Genomic DNA, 19,402 nt, shown 5'->3' with positions numbered 1-19,402 from the left:
CAAATTCAAATTTATTTCTCAAAAAACATACACAATTATAATAATCTAATATTATAACATATAAAAATAATACAAGAAAAATACTATTAAATATATAAAATGATCCCAAAACTGCAGTATATTATTTTTTTATGTCCATCTATGTTTAAGGAGTAGCCTACAAGGTAAAACCTGTGCGTAGACCTAAGTTGCAGTAATATATTTATTCAATATAAACTAAGAAATTGAACCAAAAAAGAACAAAGATTAGTGGAACTTACACACAAATATAAGTTTGTAGATTAAATTAGATAAAAGTTAGTAAAACAACATATTTGGTGGGAATGTCTTTGTACTCCTTTCAGGAATTTGTTCAGGAGTAATTTTATGCTATTTTGACATTGACTGTATTTGTGTGATGTTTTGTTCTTTTGATTTTCTCTGTTTTATGTGACAAGATGTCTATGTGACAATATTCAATGTATTTGTACATTTGATGAATAAATATGATTGATTGAATGTAGTACGATGAGATCCGAGCATTGTATCAAAAGTTATGAGTGTTTGAAATTTTGATCCTTGAGGTGTCCTTATACGCGGCTCTCCTCTAGGAAATACTGAAATGAAGTGCTTCTAACGGGTGATTCTCATAGAACGTAATATCATTAACTTATATCATCATGCGAAATATCGATGTGACGACAATGTAGTTGGTGATGATGATTGAAGCTACAAATTAGGTGTTTTTTACAATACAAGGAGCATTGTTGTTGGATGTAACTGGAGATCTTTAAGAGATAGAGGGCTCTAACTGATCTCAGATTGTAGAGCACGAAAAAACGCCCAGAGAGATTTGAATTATACATCTAAATGGTAACAATCGGAAAATATTGTTGATCAAGAACTGAAGTTCAACAAAATTGATTTTTCTACAAATTCGACTCATTTTTGAAAAATCATAACTCAGTAGGCTCATTAGAGATAGAGAGTTCCGAATGATCTCATTTTATTCAGAGTTCTTCAATCTAAAAAAAGGCAAGAGCAATTTTTTCTTTCCGATGTAATGACTCAAGGTGAGGACCCAAATATATTCCTATCCGAAATAGATTCCGGAGCCCTGATGGTGAGTAAATTTTAATCATTGGAGAGTAATTTGGAGAGTAAATTGTAATTGGAAAGTAAATTGGAAGAAAATGGATTATCTTTGGAAAGTGAAGTTGGATCTTTTGAAAGTAAATTTGATGAGAAATTACAAGAAAACAATAGAATTTTAAAGATAAATTTGAAGGGAAACTTAGGGATATAATGAGATTTTGGAAACTAAACTCAGAAATATGGAAGAAAAATTTGATAGGAGGATTAAAGAGCTGCAAATGAATGACAATGGTGGGGCAAGAGCAACCTTGAAAATGAATGATACTTCTGCTATCCACCTTGAGAAGGAAATCCCAGTCAATAACTACAATGAGCCTATTGTGATGCCAACTCAGCACAGTGGACTACCGACTTTTGATGGAAAAATGCCATGGGAGGATTACTGTGCCTTGTTTGATACAGCTGCAGATATACATGGATGGTCACCTGTGGTAAAGGCTGCAATGTTGAGCCTGTCACTTCGTGGAGATGAACTGGCAGTACCTCAGACGATTCCAATGGCTGACAGACAAAACATTGATGAACTTTTGAGGTGCATGGAAATGAGATTTGGCCACCGAAACTAGGATCAACTGTAACGTTCACAATTGAAGAGCAGAGTTCAAAAGTCAAATGAATCACTCCAAGAATTTGAAACCTACATAGCTCGCCTTGTGAGGAATGCTTTCTCATCTGTGGATGATGGAGTTTATAAGAGCTTGGCAGTTGAAAGATTTCTGGATGGTCTTAGTGAGGCAGAAACTCAACGAGCTATTGAACTTGCTCGGCCTCAGACCCTCAGTGAGGCACACATTCAGGCATTGGAATATGAAGCTGTGACACAATCGGTGAGGGGCCATGTACGTGTACGAGCAGTATCAGCGGAAGATAATCATAATTAGTTCATGGAGGAAGTAATAGAGAGGTTCTTGAAGAAACTCTGGAACAGGAAGAAGGAGATAAGGTGTTGGGATTGTGGAGAGAGAGGTCATCTTCAAAACAAGTGCCCAAAGAAGTCAATGTCTGACAAGAAGCAGGAAAACTAAGGAGGGTTATGGAAAGGGGCAACCATCAACCTGTGGGCAGAAGGCCCCAGGATCAAGAGCAGTTGTTGCAATGATGTCAGATAAGCCAAAGAGTCTCTATATACATGGAAAAGTGAATGGCTCACCTCGGAGACTACTTATTGATACTGAAGCCACTATGACAATAATAGACTCTGGAACATTGACTGATCAAAAAAACATATCACCAACAACCTGGAGCTTAAGGACTGCTACAGGAGAGGCTGTCAGTGTCTTAACAACACGGCTCCCCTGCTTCTGGATCATTCTTGATCATTCCCGTGAGTTCATCTTGGTGCAGGGGGACGTTGACCAATGACAAACGCGTTCCAGAACCTTCGAATCACTGTGATTGGTCGGACGTTTGCCGCATTTCTGGATGTATTTAGACTGTTCTGCCCGCCTTATGAATGGGGTGAGTTGCCGTCGGGGAGTGAGTTGACAAACTACAGTGCTATTGCTCGTTTCTTCACTTATTGTGACTGTCTTGTGATAAAGTGATAACAGATTTTTGTAGAAATTTGTAGTTGCTTGTACATTTCATTATTCCTGCTGACAGTTTTTTTTAAACGTAAGCTTGTGATAATTCGGTTTAATTTATTAGGTATTTATCAATTTATAGTTGTTTCTAGTTTACTTCCGTGTGTTATAGTAGCCTACTGTAAGTGATAAATCTAATCAGTATAAATCTCCTCTTGTGTTTTATTAGTGTAGAAACCCGTTACATTATATACACTTAATTAGGATCAGCGGCGATAAACAGATCATACTCGAACCTGACTTATATCTGAATATGAACATAGAGAAAAGATAGTGCAAGAGGATATTCCATGGTATAGGGCGTTTATGTTGCTAATTTCACTCTCCGCTCAAGTTCAGCGGTTTTTGAGTGTTTCTCCTGCGTTTTCCAGGCCTTCTCAAGAGCTCATTGACAGATCATGTTCAAATTTCATGAAGAAGTTCAGCAAGGGTCGTAGAAATTGATTTTTGAGAGGACTCAGAATTACGCCAAAGATACGTCCAAGATGGGTGGTTTCACAGCGTTTTCCATATGTTGCCCAGGGTTCCTTAGAGGGTTTCTTTCCATTGAGTTTTCTAAGCATTTTTCTACATTTCTTAAGCATGAAGTTTTCTAGAAGTTTTGAGGTGCCATGAGTCCACAAACATGATTTTTGGGTGTTTAGATGTTAGTCCAGTCACTATATACATTGGTGCATGCAATTTATATTGTAGTTCTGATTTCTTAATATATTATTCGGATACATAAGAGAAGTCCAGAACCAATTTCTTCATGCAAAATTTCCTTGTGCTAGATACAGGGTGGCCCAAAAACCTTGTATTTTCGGCTCATTTTCCAGTTTTCAGCTATTTCTGCCAAATCTCGTGATCAGATGAAAAAAATTTTTCTCGCCTTTTTTCTAGATTATACAATTCTGAATAGAATCAGATCATTCGAAACTCTCTATCTCCAATGAGTACTGAGTTATGATTTTTCAAATATGAACGAAATTTGAAGAAAAAATCAATTTTGATCAACAATTTTGATCAACAATATCTTCCGATTGATACCAATAAGATGTCTAATTCGAAATCACTCTGGGCTTATGTTTGTGTTCTACAATCTGAGATCTGGTAGAGCGCTCTCTCTCATATAGATTTCCAGGTACACCTGACACCAATGCTCCTTGTATTGTGAAAAACACCTAATTTTCAGCTTCAACCATCATCACCAACTACATTTTTCCTCACATTGATATTTCGCACGATGACATAAGTTCATGAGACTATGTTCTATAAGAGTCACCCGTTAGAAGCACTTCATTACAGTATTTCCTAGTAACTACAGCTGCAGACAAATCACGTGACAAAGTTATTAACTTTTGTTGATAACAAAACTAGCAGCCAAAAGGAAATGTTATTAACTCGTATTGAAAACTTTTGTTTTAAACTCTGGTGTAAATGCATTATAATTTTTTTACACAATAGTCCAGGCGCAAATGTCATGAATAAGGCACTCCGTGGTCATTTTTGAGTAACAGCCGTGGAGGATGTCTCAATTTCTTCTTTAGGTTTAGTATAATAAGGATCGTGATGATGATAAGTCAAAATCACAGGCAAACACCTCGGAAAAAGATGGCCGCCAAAGTTTTTGGGGTTATGCTATATCGCTTGTATTTCAATAACCACTCAAAATATTCAACCGTTTTTTGAACGAAAATATTTAAAAATCTTCCATTTTGATTCTTGTCTCATAAAAGTTTCCTCTAAAACGAACATTTTTTAGTTATAACCTTCAAAAGCCCCAAAAAACGTTTTTTCTAAATTAGTTCGAATTTCATTCCATTATAACTTTTTTTGTGCAAAAGATACAGAGAAATTTTAAATTTTGAAATTTAGAGCGTTTTTGCAACTTTAAAACAATATATATTCATGCGCTGTACATCAAAAAATGAGTTCTCCAGCGCCCTCCAAAGGAAACCCTGCATGATTTCTGGTGTTTTTTTTCCATATGCATGAGGTAACAAGCTAGAACTATAAAATCGATTTTTTCTACAACTGCACGTAAAGAAAGAATTTACATACTCAATTCTCCTTGTGAAACAGCTTATTTCTGAGGAGAATCTACTTTTTCGCTCGCTTACCATCCACGCATGCACAGTAGATTTTCTTTATGCTCGCTAATCATTTGAGCATGCGCAGAAGAGTTTCTTTACGCTCGCTAATCAGCTAATGATAAGCAGCTTGCCAAAAGACAAACCACTCTCGGTCAGATCTTAACCTAGAAATTCGTTAATTGTTCTGATTCTGCAGCCATGATGAATATCAGTGTAGACGAATTATTATTAACTCCGCCAGATATAAGTGATTTAACAGGTTTGTGCAGTTGTAGAAAAAAATTTGTATGTAATTCGCGTGTAATGCTTCTTTTCCGCTGTTGCAAAATTATCACGCTCCGCTTCGCGTCGAGCGATAAAGTCACGCATTACGCTTATAATACATGAATGGCTATTTCCATGACTACTTCAAGATAGATACTTGTAAATGGTCTTCATCTCTCCGTTACAACAAGATGAATAAGAATATTGATGATGGAAACAACGAAAATATTTGACATCATTGAAAAATACAAGTTGGCAGTCATTAGACTATTGACAGAATTTTTTATATAACTTGTTATTCAGTTATTGTGAGAGATATCGAATTAGTTTCACCACCAAAGTGTATAGAATTAACCAAACAATGATGTTCGTGAGAATCATCTCATTTCGACCACTCTATCAATTATTTATTCAACCTCAAAAACTTGAAACATACATTTTTCGGGGACAATATTTTACTTTCCACTCTGTAGATGTATTCGCAGTAGACAAACACTAGTATTATTGGCATAATGTTGTAGAATATTTCCAAAGCTTCAAAATGACATCTGGTTGGAGGCTGTAAGTCCATATTTCACGGCTGGAGCGTCATCGCAAAAAGAGTAAAAATTACTGTTTGCAGAGGAAAACATGCTTTTTCCACCAAATGCCAATCGCAACAATTAGAAAACCGTGTCACTCATGAATCCTTGAAGGTACAGACTTGAGAATGGTATCAATCTCTTTGTAATGATGTGTAGAGAGAGATTATCCATGATGGCAATCTCAAAAATGTTTGTCATCACGAAAAAAACAAGATGGCGACAAAAATATGTCGATTTTCAAGACATCGTCTGTAATTCTAATAATGTCGAGGATATCGGATTAATTCAGCCATCTGGGAGCTGTAAAATAATCATACTACAATATCCGAAAGATTCATCGAATTCCACCAACTCTTAATTTGGTGAATATGATTTCAAACTCTTGAAATGAGATTAGCATAGCATAGAAGATGATTGATAGATGGATTATATCAGTATCTTTGAATTAGAATAACTTTTAAAAGGTTTGAGATATCGATGTGCGGTTTTCACCATATTCTCTCTTGAAATCCTGTATCGAGATCATATATCATATGACCACCTTCCATTTTGAAAAAAATGAAGTTGTATTCAAAATGGCGACTCGAAAATGGTGAACGACATTTGGGTAGATGAGAAACCTGTTTTTATTATTCGAATAGGATTCCCAATCATACCTATCTTCTAATTTCCCTTACAAAAGAAATGTTCAGCTGCTTCCATACAACAACTGGATCATGACAAATTGAGAACTTGACAAAATGAAAAATTGATGTAATCAAATCTTGAAGTATCGAAAATAGGCCTATAATCATCCTCGGTTAGTTAAAAAAGAATCTATATGCAAAATTTAGAGTTAATCAGTCCAGTAGTTGAGACGTGATTATGTGTCAAACATAATTTTCCTATTCCATACGTGTATAAGCCAGTTCTTTCCTTTATTATAGTATAGAAGATGATAGATAGATGGATTATATCAGTATCTTTGAATTAGAATAACTTTTGAAAGGTTTGAGATATAGATGTGCGGTTTTCACCATATTTTCTCTTGAAATTCTGTATCGAGATCATATATCATATGACCACCTTCCAATTTGAGAAAAATGAAGTTGTATTTAAAATACAATTCTCCGAACTGAATCCGACTGAGCTCACACTGCCGGGATCTCGATCTTGTGGATTTCCTACTCCATCAGCATCATGGCTATGAGTGGTCGGCGGGACTGACGCATTGGGCATCATGGCATCTGGGCATCGGGCAATGGGCTCCGAATGATGTACGTCCGGATAGGAGATAAACGAGTTTGGGTTGGTGTCATCCATGGTGAACTTGCGAAGATGATACAATGTTTGCGGAGAAATTGATGCAATTGTAACGTATGAAATTGTTGATCAGAGCAAGTGTGAATTGGAATAAGTGATTGTGACAATTGGACAAAAATTATGTTTGCAAGTTGATGTGTGAATAAATACAGGTATGAAAATAGAAATTTATTTCTAACATAGAATCTAGCGCAATTACTAACACTAATAGAAGAAATGACCTTTGAATTGATCTTTATGATAATAATTTTCAAGCCCTAGAAACACTGAAGTATCTTCAAGTTTGCCTTTTCCCTCGAATTTTATTAAATGGCTGACTTTTATTATTGAATGATCGTGTGTGACACGTTTTTTATTTATTCTTGATTGTTCAAGATGATACTTTTGACTCATGAAGGTTATAATAACACAGTTTATAACTGGGATTGAAAAATTTTACAATAGTAAAGTTCCCAAAAATTTTCCCTATCTTTGTTGCTGTAATATACAGAACAACAATATCTCTGCAATCGATCAGTGGCCTCTTCAAAGCCCTGAGTTGGGCGCCATGTGTGACAGACTGCCCGAAGGCGAAGAAATCATGAAAGATGTAACATAAGTAATAATTTAATAGTTTGGTACGATCTATTTTGAGCCTTGAATGGCGCAGGAACAGAATATTTAAATGTTATGTACATTTTGAAATCGGAAATGAAAATTGTAAAAATGAGAGAGGAGAACCACCACTCGCCTGCCAACTACCACCATGAGAAGTCACCAAAAATTATAGAGTGCAATACCTTACTGTACCTTTTAATAATTTGAAGTTAAATTGAATTACTAAATTTTCTCATAAGACTTTGTGATGCTAATGTAAAGCAAAAGTCATTTTTGAATATTTTTATAACCCCTTGGAAGAGACGACTCCAGCTACAATAATCCAGGACCACCAGGAGTTTGGGTTGACACCAGCAGCTCATAGAAAATTCCGGCACGTGAGTGAAAAATATTGAAATAGTGATAGGGCGCCCTCAGTGCTTCGAAATTAAATAAGAATCAAAGCTAGCTCGTCAAAAGGGTTTTTTATAAATTAAGAATTTGGTAAAAATACTTGTGCAAGTAAAGATAGTATAAAAGGTATTTTATTAGATAGTAACGAATCAGTCCATATATCAAATGATCCATCAATCAAAGAATACTAAGATCTAGGCTGTTAATACATTATTTATATGATCATTAATTTCTACAATGTAATTTGCGATAATTTAATGTAGCTCTGATTCACTAGATGAATTGTTCTATCTATTCCATCAGGTGCCGAATCTCGCACCCTGAGATAAAAAATATATTTATTACGAAGAAATCTATTAGAAACTATAGAATTTAATATATATATTTTGATTACTAGTTTGTCAATTTATCATGCTGACTTAAGAAATTTAGATTCTAAATAGAATCGTCCAAGTTGACAAGTATCAGCAAGCTGATATCGAAGCTGCATGCAAATAAATGCATATGATCATAAAATGAAAGCACATGGTAGTGTTTCGTGCTATAGAACTTAAAGAATAGTATTGGCCTGTGATATTTTATTGATTTAGATTATTGTTTTGTCTTATATTATATATTTCTGTTGCTCTATATATTTTTGCTCTGATTTATTTTTGAGATATTTGTTAATATATGTATCAATTTTTTTATGGTGTATGATTTTTTTTTCATTCCTCTATACTGTAGGCTATAAGATTTAAATATATATTTTTAATAAATTATCAGTATTATTGTGGAAGCTCATATCTGGGCCTATAAAGATTTTTATGAGACTATATCCTAGTAGGAACCACGACCTGATTTTTATAATTATTAAAATATTTTCATGCTCTACCGATTGATGCCAAGCAGGAGGCTAATCGTTATTTAATTATAAAAAATAACGTGACATAAGAACATGGCGACCGAACGTGGGACTGATGATGAGAGCTGAGCTCATTAAATAATTATTGAAATTAAGTCAAGACCTATATTGATGATAATAACTTAAGACAAATCTAGTCATATTGAAATTTGTCATGGATGGATAATAGAATAATAGATATAGGAGTATTAAGGAAGCAGGCAGGTTATTTTCTGTATTACTCTTTGGGGAATCAATAGCTTTAAATAAGGAGAAATTATGTGTTTTAAAGAAATTTTTATATTATCATTATTGTAGAAAATATATTTTATAGAGAGAGCTATTATATTTTATGGGCCTAAACTTTTCAAATTTATCTAGTCATAGCTTAAATATCTTGTATATAAGCCAGTTGGAGAATATTATAAACCAGTCTGTAAGCTAGTCAGGAATTAACATTCCAATATTGGAGCGCTAGAGCATTATAAAAAAAAACTTAAGTATAAATACCTTGTCTAGGGTTATCCAAACACTTTGCACATAACCATTTCACTGTGAATCCTTGTTTGTGTCTTTTAAACATTTTTGCATATTATTCATCACTTTTTTATTAGCATTTATCATATTGGCATAATGAACCACACTCCCGCAAACTCTGAAGTTCCATATATGTATGGCGGTTGTACAGATCCCACTTTGTCGAATCCCAGCACATCAAACCCCACCATGGTAGATGCCAATACACCATGAGAAAGGGAACCAGGAAGTGTCAGGTTGATAGTTTTCGATCCACAAGGTCTGCAAACTCTATCATCCACTCGAATCGACGCCGCTGACACACTGTTGAATAAGAGGATAGCAGAGATAAACTTCGAAGGGGGCGAGGAGCAGCCTGCAGAACCCGTATCTCCAGAGGCCGAGTCACATCTGAGCAAACAAAGTATATTTTCAGTCACAGAGCTAGATCCATTTAAAAAGGTAATAATGGAACAAACTAGTAGTATGTTCACTATTATGCTACAGAAGACAATGGATAACATGATGCAGGAAATTAAAAAAGAGAATGCAGCAATTAAAGAGGCAAACAAACAAACAGTAGAGCAGGGCATGAAGGAGACAGCAGATGCCATACAATCAATAGAACGGCGGTTGGATACTATTGATAGTAAAGTAGAGAATCACAGAGAGGAGTTAAAAGCAATGATAAATCTACAGAGGGAAAGTCAGGATAAAGTTACGGCAGGATGATCGGAAAGGTTGGATACAGTTACCTGTGAACTAAATGAAAGGATAGATAACTTAACTACACAAATCACTACACCTATTCAGAAAATAACAACATTAAAGCAAGCATCAAAGCCAATTGCCATCAAGAAATCAAAAAACAAATTACTGTCGCTAACCAAAATTTAGCAACTACAGTTGATGAAAATGTTAATAGTATTACAGCTATACAAAATAAACAAACTAATATGTACACAAAAATGATCCAACTGCAAGTTAGCATCAATCAGAACACAGAAACCTGTAAGGCCTCAAATGGAACTCTGCTAATTCAAAAATCCACTCTAACTCAACTGAATCAAGAAGTAAATGCTAATAAAATTACAAATAATAATCAATGGCAGATGGCACAGGAGAAAATAACAGTATTAGAAATTCATATCCAACAAGGACCTCATGGAATTCAAGCAGATAGCATAAATTCACATAGTATTTTGCAGAGACTGGGTAAATTTGATAATACTGATTGCCATTTGCAACCTCAACCATTCATTGATCAGATAAAATCAGTACAAACTCTTGCACCTACCTCTTGGAGTATGTGGCGTCTTCGTTTGACTAGCTTATTAATTGGCGAACCCCTGATGTTTTTTCGGAGTAGAGCCCATGAATTTACATCATTGGAGGAGTTTATAGCTGTCTTCCTGGAACAGTATTGGAGCAGAAGTGAACAGTTGGACGTGCTAGCGGATATCATATCATGAGATTTCAATCCTAATTTAGACGGTGCATGTACCACTTTCGTCACTCCCCTACAGTTCAAAAATTCTCAACTGAGCGAGCCAATTAACGAATCTGCATTAGCAAGTATTATTTTAAAGAAGCTACCGTATCAAGTTGGAATGGCACTTGCCACCCAACCCATTATCAATTGCAAGCAACTAATAAATCATCTATATGGCATACAGTCTGTGATGGCAATATCAAATCACCGATCAGACCAAAGGTACACTCAGAATCAATATAATTCAAAAAGTAATCAGTATACCAGCCAAAACTATGGACCAGTATCATATGATCGCTCCTGATCTGCCCCTCAATTTGAACGCCGCTATGAACATAAATAATATAATAACTGGAATAGTAGAAATTTTCAAAATCGCACAACTAATCATTACGCACATCAAAATACTCGCAGAAATCATTATGATGGCCGTGATCGATTAAACACAAATAATGGTTACACTCAGAATAATTACAACAGAAATTACAAACCGCCACCTCATCAAATAAGTACAAATTATACATGAGTGCATGCAACAGGATTGAACCAACAAAGAAACAGAACCCAACACCCAACAACCCACCACCAGACACACAAAAGGCTACAGCTAGAAAACCATGACTATATGATACCCCTGATATAACGCCTACAAGCTCCAATGAAACAAACAAAGAAAATCAAGATATTCAACATCATACACCACCTTCAGAAATGATTTGCCGGAAATTTTGTTAGAAGAAACTGAGAAAGAATGCAGGCTACCCGATATCCAAATGCAAGCGTATATCAATATCAAAATATATGGAATGAAGGTTCAAGCATTAGTAAATAGTGGTTCACAATGTAGCTTTATACAAAGAGACATATCTCAACGTCTAAAGGAAAAACAAAATTAGCTACTCTACTGCTAACCAATGTATATGTATCGGGTATCAGTCCAGGACAGCAAATACATATAACTACCCAATGTTTACTGGAACTTAACTATCAACAACAATGATTCACTTATACATTTCTTGTATTACCTGTATCCGGTCTGCACCTGATAATAGGTACAGATTTTCTCCAACATTTCCAAGCCTGTTTAAATTTCCAAACATTGAAATTTCATGCTTTTACCGAATCCGAATCAGATGAAGTTATAGTACCACTTGATCTGAAGAAACGCACTGAAGGAATTACAGAGATACACTTCGCTCACTACAGACTCTAGTACCGAAGAATTGTTAGAGGTGTTAATAAATAGATTTCATCAACATACCGATTGGCACCCTGACATTAGACAGGAGATAATTCAAGTGTTCTGTAAAAATGCAGATGTTTTTTTCGAGGAACCTGGACTAGCTACTCACTTCGAGTGTTCACGCAATGTGAAACCACACAACACGTATTACCATAAATCATACCCCATACCTTTCACCTATCGATCCGCTGCCATAGCAGAAATCTCTCGCATGGAACAATTAGGAATCATAGAAGGATCCACCGCACCCTATAGCTTGCTGATTGTGTGTGTAGCAAAAAAGGATGGAACAGTAAGACTATGTCTAGATGCCCATGCTTTGAACCGCATACTGGATGACAACCGAGAAGGACCAGACCAAATTGAACAAGTCATGCAAAATTCCCATGGCAAAACCATATATTCAATGGTAGATTTGAGTGCAGGATATTGGCAAGTCCAAGTAGCACCGGAATCGCACGACTATTCATCCTTTCTATTTAATGGACGCAAATACAGATTCACTCGTTTAGCATTTGGATTGTGAAATGCTATGGCTGTATTTATATGGTGTCTGAGACAGGCGTTAGGAGACGATATCAGAGACTACTGTACATAATACGTGGACGATGGATTAATAGCCTCACAGAATATACATGAACATTGCCAGCATCTGGATACAGTATTTGATAGACTGATCAATTGCGGATTGAAACTCAAACTATCAGAGTGTGAATTTTTTTGAGTGAAGTAAAATACCCAGGACACATAATCACACCTACTGGCATATCACAGGACCTGGACAAATTAGTAGCTATCAGACAATTTCCATCACCAACCAATCGTAAACAGTTGCAAAAGTTTATTGGATTTTTACAATCCTACCGCCATTTCAACAAACAAATGTCACCTAACACTAACCAACTCAGTCACGTATTATCTAGCACCAAACCTTGGAGTTGGACAAACAATGAAGAGATCATATTTCAGCAACTAAAAGAAGCTTTCCTAAACTCCATCGTGTTGAAACATCCTAACCTGAAGAAGCATTTTTTCTTGAATGTTGATGCCTCAGATTATGCGATAGGCGCAGAGATTTTCCAAGAAGACAATCAAGGAGGGAAAGGAGTGCTAGCATTTTTCAGTAAACTCAACTCAGCACAACGTCGATATTCTGTGACCGAAAAAGAGTTGTTGAGTATTGTGGAAGTATGTATTAAATACCGGACATTGCTACTCGGTAACAAGATATTTATCAATACAGACCATGAAGCTTTAACATTTTTTAAAACAGCCAAATTAAATCACAACCGCTTATCTAGATGGTTTCTTGCACTTCAAGAATATTATATCGAATTGAACCATCTGCCAGGAAAGAAAAATCAGACCGCCGACTTTTTATCCAGAGAAATAGATGCTACATATTTTCAAGATACTAACCTGAATTGTTTCGCAGTAGAGAGTGGAGAAAGCATACCATATCCCCCCAATATCCAACCACGAATTCACACTGCCGTTTTGACCCCTGGAAAAATCCGCACCGCCCAGTACGAAGACCCAAGACTGTCCCGGATCCGCGAACTGATGGAAGAAGGAGCTACTGAACCGCCCGATTACCTGTGACAGTACACCCACTACAAAGGATTTATGTTCCACCGACCGGCTAAAAATACTTACGACTGGCGCTTAATAATCCCCGCTAACATGGAAACAGATTTGATAAAAGAAGCTCACGAACGTATCGGACACTTTGGAACCACGAAGACCCTCCTCCTACTAAAAGAAAGCTGTTATTTCAAAAGCATGCATGAAAAAGTGGGCAAAATAATAAAAGCTTGCTATATATGCCAGAAAGCCAAATACCCGCGATACCATATCAGAGGTGAAATGAATCCCATTCTCCCTAGTGCACCATTGGAATTGATATCAGCAGATATATATGGTCCATTACCCATGGCACAATACGGAAAGAAATACATATTCGTGCTTACATGTGTTTTTTCAAAATATACAATGCTATTTCCCATAGGTGAATTGACCGGAGAAGTTTTAGCCTGATGCATAACCGAAAGATGGACTAATGAAGTAGGAAAGCCTAAATGGATCCTATCCGACAATGCAACCTATTTTTGTAGCAAGCAGTGGAAGGAAATACTTCACCTGGCTAATATAAATGGTCGAGGACAGCTCTTCACAACCCCAGCGCTAATCCAGTGGAGCGACGTATGGCAGAGATCTCTCGTTCTATGCGGACTTACTGTAACAAAAAACACCAACAATGGGTTAGATATGTACCATTTTTAGAAGAGTGTTATAATAACAGTCTAAATGAGAGCACTGGTCATACTCCTTACGAAATCATGTTCGGTAAAAGAAACACTACATTTATCAAACAAATTATTGATTTTCCAAGCTCAGAGATAAATAAGCCGACAAGTACTAATACTCATAATCTAGTCAGGTTAAAGCTAGAACAAATGGCAAGTGATAGAAAGAGATTTCACGACCAAGCCTACAAAATATTTTCGTATAAGATTGGAGATGAAGTTTTGGTAAAGAGCCACAGATTATCAAATGCTTTGGAGAAAGTAACCCGTAAATTCTTTTTGATTTATTCAGGGCCATTCACTATCGTAGCCATATCACATCACAATACAGTCCAGTTGCAAGAGAATGAAAATATGCACACTGTTTGGTGGGAAAATGTTGCCAATATTAAACCATATCACAGAATTTGAAATAAATATGATAAGAAATCAAGAGAAAACGTCATCATCAGAAGAAATTACTGACCTATCATGATAAATTCAGTCTTGGCCCAGACCGAATGGCAACAATTCATCGTTTTAATTCCTTCCAACTGTCAGAAGCCTGAAACAGTCAAAGAACAATTTTTTAAGTATGTAATTTAATGATCTACACCATATAAAAAAGGACACAAACGGGGATAGTAGAAAATAAATTAATTGAATTACCTTAAATGTGGAAAATGTGACAATAAGGTTAGTTTTGTACTGTAGAACAGAAGGCTAGAGAATATGACGTCAAATCCAAAGTTCAGTCAACTGGCCAAAACCACCTGAATCAAATGTAGCCCTCAAACATATGTTTATGAAAAAAGTATTGTACCCAAAAATGTTATTTATTATTGTTATTTATTGTATTCATCAGTGTTAATATATCTATTTATATGTTTTATAATTTATTACCATTATTTTCTCTGCCATGTTGTTACAGAAAAAAAAACCTCAATTGAATGCTAGTTACCATAAAAGCCAAAACCATGTAGCAGAAGAAAAGAATTGTACCTGATATATAGAAAATTATTTATATTAAGACCCAAGAATTATAATAAAGTATAAGCCCCAGAAAATTTGTACATCAAAGTTATTGTTTGAAAGAAATCTATTATAGGAGAGTCAAGTGTAATGTGTGGAATTAGGTTGGTGGCCTTGCGAGCGGTATATTTGAAAATACTATGTTATAAATGTTGTAATGAGGAAGGTGTCTAAGATGTTATATTTGTGACATTTTCGTGTTGATAAGGAGAATTTATTATTGTACTTGATGGAGGTCTAAGGGAGGCGTAAGCAGATAAGATCTGTGAATCATTGTAAATCTTTGAGAGTATTTTTTTGTAGACAAAGTATGGAATATGTCAATGTGTTGAAGGATGGATTTTCATTAAAATCATTGTGAATCTCAAAATATTTGAAATCAATCCAGGGGCGTGTGTAACATATTTGAATTTGGATGGATAAATAAAGATCCCTAGTAGAAAGATTATAGGTCTAAGTGAAGTAATAGGCTAATATCGCCAAGATGATAACGTTAAAGATTAGATAATATCAGACATCCTGGCTAAATTGTACAACAGCCTAATAGAAACAGAAATAATTTTTGCTACCGGTATAAGATTATATAAAATATTGGAAATTTGAGGTTAGGCATAAGACATCTACTGATCAGCGACCCAATGATTGACCTAGTCGCACAACGTATAAACTGACCAAACACCTGGCAGAAATTTATTGTGGCAAAACAGTATGCAACTTGAGGAACTAAACGTTACACGATGCTAATGGTTGTAATTTAGGAATCAATCTACAACCTTTATAAAAATACTTGGCATGTAAAAGGCATATTAAAAAACCCAAACAAAAATAATTAAATGTATTAAGGAAGTAGGAGGTTACTGGGCGCATTAATACTGTAATAATTTGCATGCACCAATCAAATAGTGGCAATTGATAGGCGGCAATAGTGAGCCAGTTCAAATATATTTCTACAAATGAAAAAAAATTGTAAATTATTGTTGTACAGTTTATATTTTGTATACAGCCCGAAGGCAGAGGAATTATGAAAGATGTAACATAAGTAATAATTAAATAGTTTGGTATGATCTATTTGAGCCTTGAATGGCGGAGGAACAGAATATTCAAATTTTATGTAAATTTGGAAATCGGAAATGAAAATTGTAAAAATGAGAGAGGAGAACCACCACTTGCCTGCCAACTACCACCATGAGAGGTCACCAAAAATTATAGAGTGCAAAACCTTACTGTACCTTTTAATAATTTGAAGTTAAATTGAATTACTAAATTTTCTCATAAGACTTTGTGATGCTAATGTAAAGCAAAAGTCATTTTTGAATATTTTTATAACCCCTTGGAAGAGACGACTCCGGCTACAATAATCCAGGACCACCAGGAGTTTGGGTCGACACCAGCAGCTCATAGAAAATTCCGGCACGTGAGTGAAAAATATTGAAATAGTGATAGAGCGCCCTCAGTGCTTCAAAATTAAATAAGAATCAAAGCTAGCTCGTCAAAAGGGTTTTTTATAAATTAAGAATTTGGTAAAAATACTTGTGCAAGTAAAGATAGTATAAAAGGTATTTTATTAGATAGTAACGAATTAGTCCATATATCAAATGATCCATCAATCGAAGAATACTAAGATCTAGGCTGTTAATACATTATTTATATGATCATTAATTTCTACAATGTAATTTGCGATAATTTAATGTAGCTCTGATTCACTAGATGAATTGATCTATCTATTCCATCAGGTGCCGAATCTTGCACCCTGAGATAAAAAATATATCTATTACAAAGAAATCTATTGAAACTATAGAATTTAATATATATATTTTGATTACTAGTTTGTCAATTTATCATGCTGACTTAAGAAATTCAGATTCTAAATAGAATCGTCCAAGTTGACAAGTATCAGCAAGCTGATATCAAAGCTGCATACAAATAAATGCATATGATCATAAAATGAAAGCACATGGTAGCGTTTCGTGCTATAGAACTTAAAGAATAGTATTAGCCTGTGATATTTTATTGATTTCGATTATTGTTTTGTCTTATATTATATATTTCTGTCGCTCTATATATTTTTGCTCTGGCTTGTAGGCTATAAGCTTTATATATATATATATATTATATATATATATATATATTATATATATATATTTAATAAATTATCAGTATTATTGTGGAAGCTCATATCTGGGCCTAAAAGATTTTTATGAGACTATATAGCAGGAGGCTATAAGCAGGAGGCTAATCGTTATTAATTATAGAAAATAACGTGACATAAGAACATGGCGACCGAACGTGGGACTGATGATGAGAGCTGAGCTCATCAAATAATTATTGAAGTTAAGTCAAGACCTATATTGATGATAAGACAAATCTAGTCATATTGAAATTTGTCATGGATGGATAATAGAATAATAGATATAGGAGTATTAAGGAAGCAGGCAGGTTATTTTTTGTATTACTTTTTGGGGAATCAATAGCTTTAAATTATTTTTTATTTATTAAAACACACAAAACAAGACAAAACAAAATTACAAAGATTAACGAAACAAATAAAACACAATATAATGTTACAAATATAAAAAACAATGGCTTAGTGTTTGGGTGTGTTGGAGAAGAGAAAAAAAAAGAGAGGAAGGTACCTAGCCAACTATGGTTTCCCATGTAATAGGCAGGCAAAGAAGAGAGAGAAGTAATGAGGAAAAATGGGGGGAAGGAAGAAAACAGAGGAATAGGTACTCAAAATAAAGGTAAGCGAGTCCACTGAAAAAGAAAAAAACTGATGAAAAAACAATGCTGGAGCAGAAATCTCGAGTCATATATCTAATTTTTCTACATATGTATAATATGAACATCCCTTTAAGGTTTCCATCAATTATAATCCCAATACTTAATATTGTTGACTTTTTTAATGGTGGGACAATCACAATTACCCAATTTAAATTGCACTGAGAATGGAGTCCAAATCTTGATTCTCGTTAGGCTGTCCTACTCTATTGCAGAGAAAGTTATGTAATTAGTTTTTTCAATATTAAACTCAAGTATTCTTATCTACCACTTCTCAATTAAAAGCATATTTTTTTCAGCTATGGTATGAACTTCGTTCCATGAATTACCGTGAAAAATAGCTGCAGTATCATCTGCAAAGGATATCACAGTTGAGTTTAGAAGTCTTGATTTAAAAAGTCATTTACATAGAGTATGAAAAGGATGGGAGAAAGTACAGTACCTTGAGGAAGACCATAAGAAGTTAAGTTAGTTACACTAGATTGATCATTTATGGTTAGGGACTGGGTTCTATTACTCAAATAGCTTTTGAACAATTAAGCGAGACTCCTCTGAAACCATAGGACTCCAGTTTATTGAACAAAGTATTATGAGGTATTGTATCAAAAGCTTTGCGTATATCCAGGAAGACCGCAATAGTTTTTTATTGGAGTTTATTTTATCAGATAAAGTATTATGAATTTTATTAGAGCGTCAGATGTACTTTTACCATTTTGGAAACCGAATTGGTTCTTGTTGATTATTTTGTTAAGATTCAAGAAAGAAACAACTCTCGACTTTATAAGTTTCTCCATTATTTTAGCAAGGTTGCTGATAAGACTAATCGGTCTATAATTACAGGGATTAGTGGGTCACCTTGTTTGAATAGAGGTTTTATTTTGGCTGATTTGAGGTGCTCGGGAAAATATCCCTCCTCAAAGCATCTATAAAAATGAAAGCGAGAGGTTGAGATATAAAATTGGCTTTTTTCTGCGTAATATTACCTAGACCATCAATACCAGGACTGCAGTTTTTCTTTAGATTTTTAATAGTTGCCTCAACTTCACTGGGCAAGTTGGTCTCATAAAAACGTGTTATCGATCTGTATTGCAGGAAATCGATCACCAGTATTATCAGGATATTGATAGTTGAGCTTGTGATTTACCCACATTTGTGAATAATTGTTGAGGGAGTAAGCACAAGTTCAGTACTCTTTTCCTTGGCCTCACCTATAACTTGTTTATGCACTTTCCACAACATCA

This window comes from Nilaparvata lugens, chromosome 2 (assembly GCF_014356525.2).
Source record: "Nilaparvata lugens isolate BPH chromosome 2, ASM1435652v1, whole genome shotgun sequence".
NCBI lineage: Eukaryota > Metazoa > Arthropoda > Insecta > Hemiptera > Delphacidae > Nilaparvata > Nilaparvata lugens.
This window is presented reverse-complemented; position numbering follows the sequence as displayed.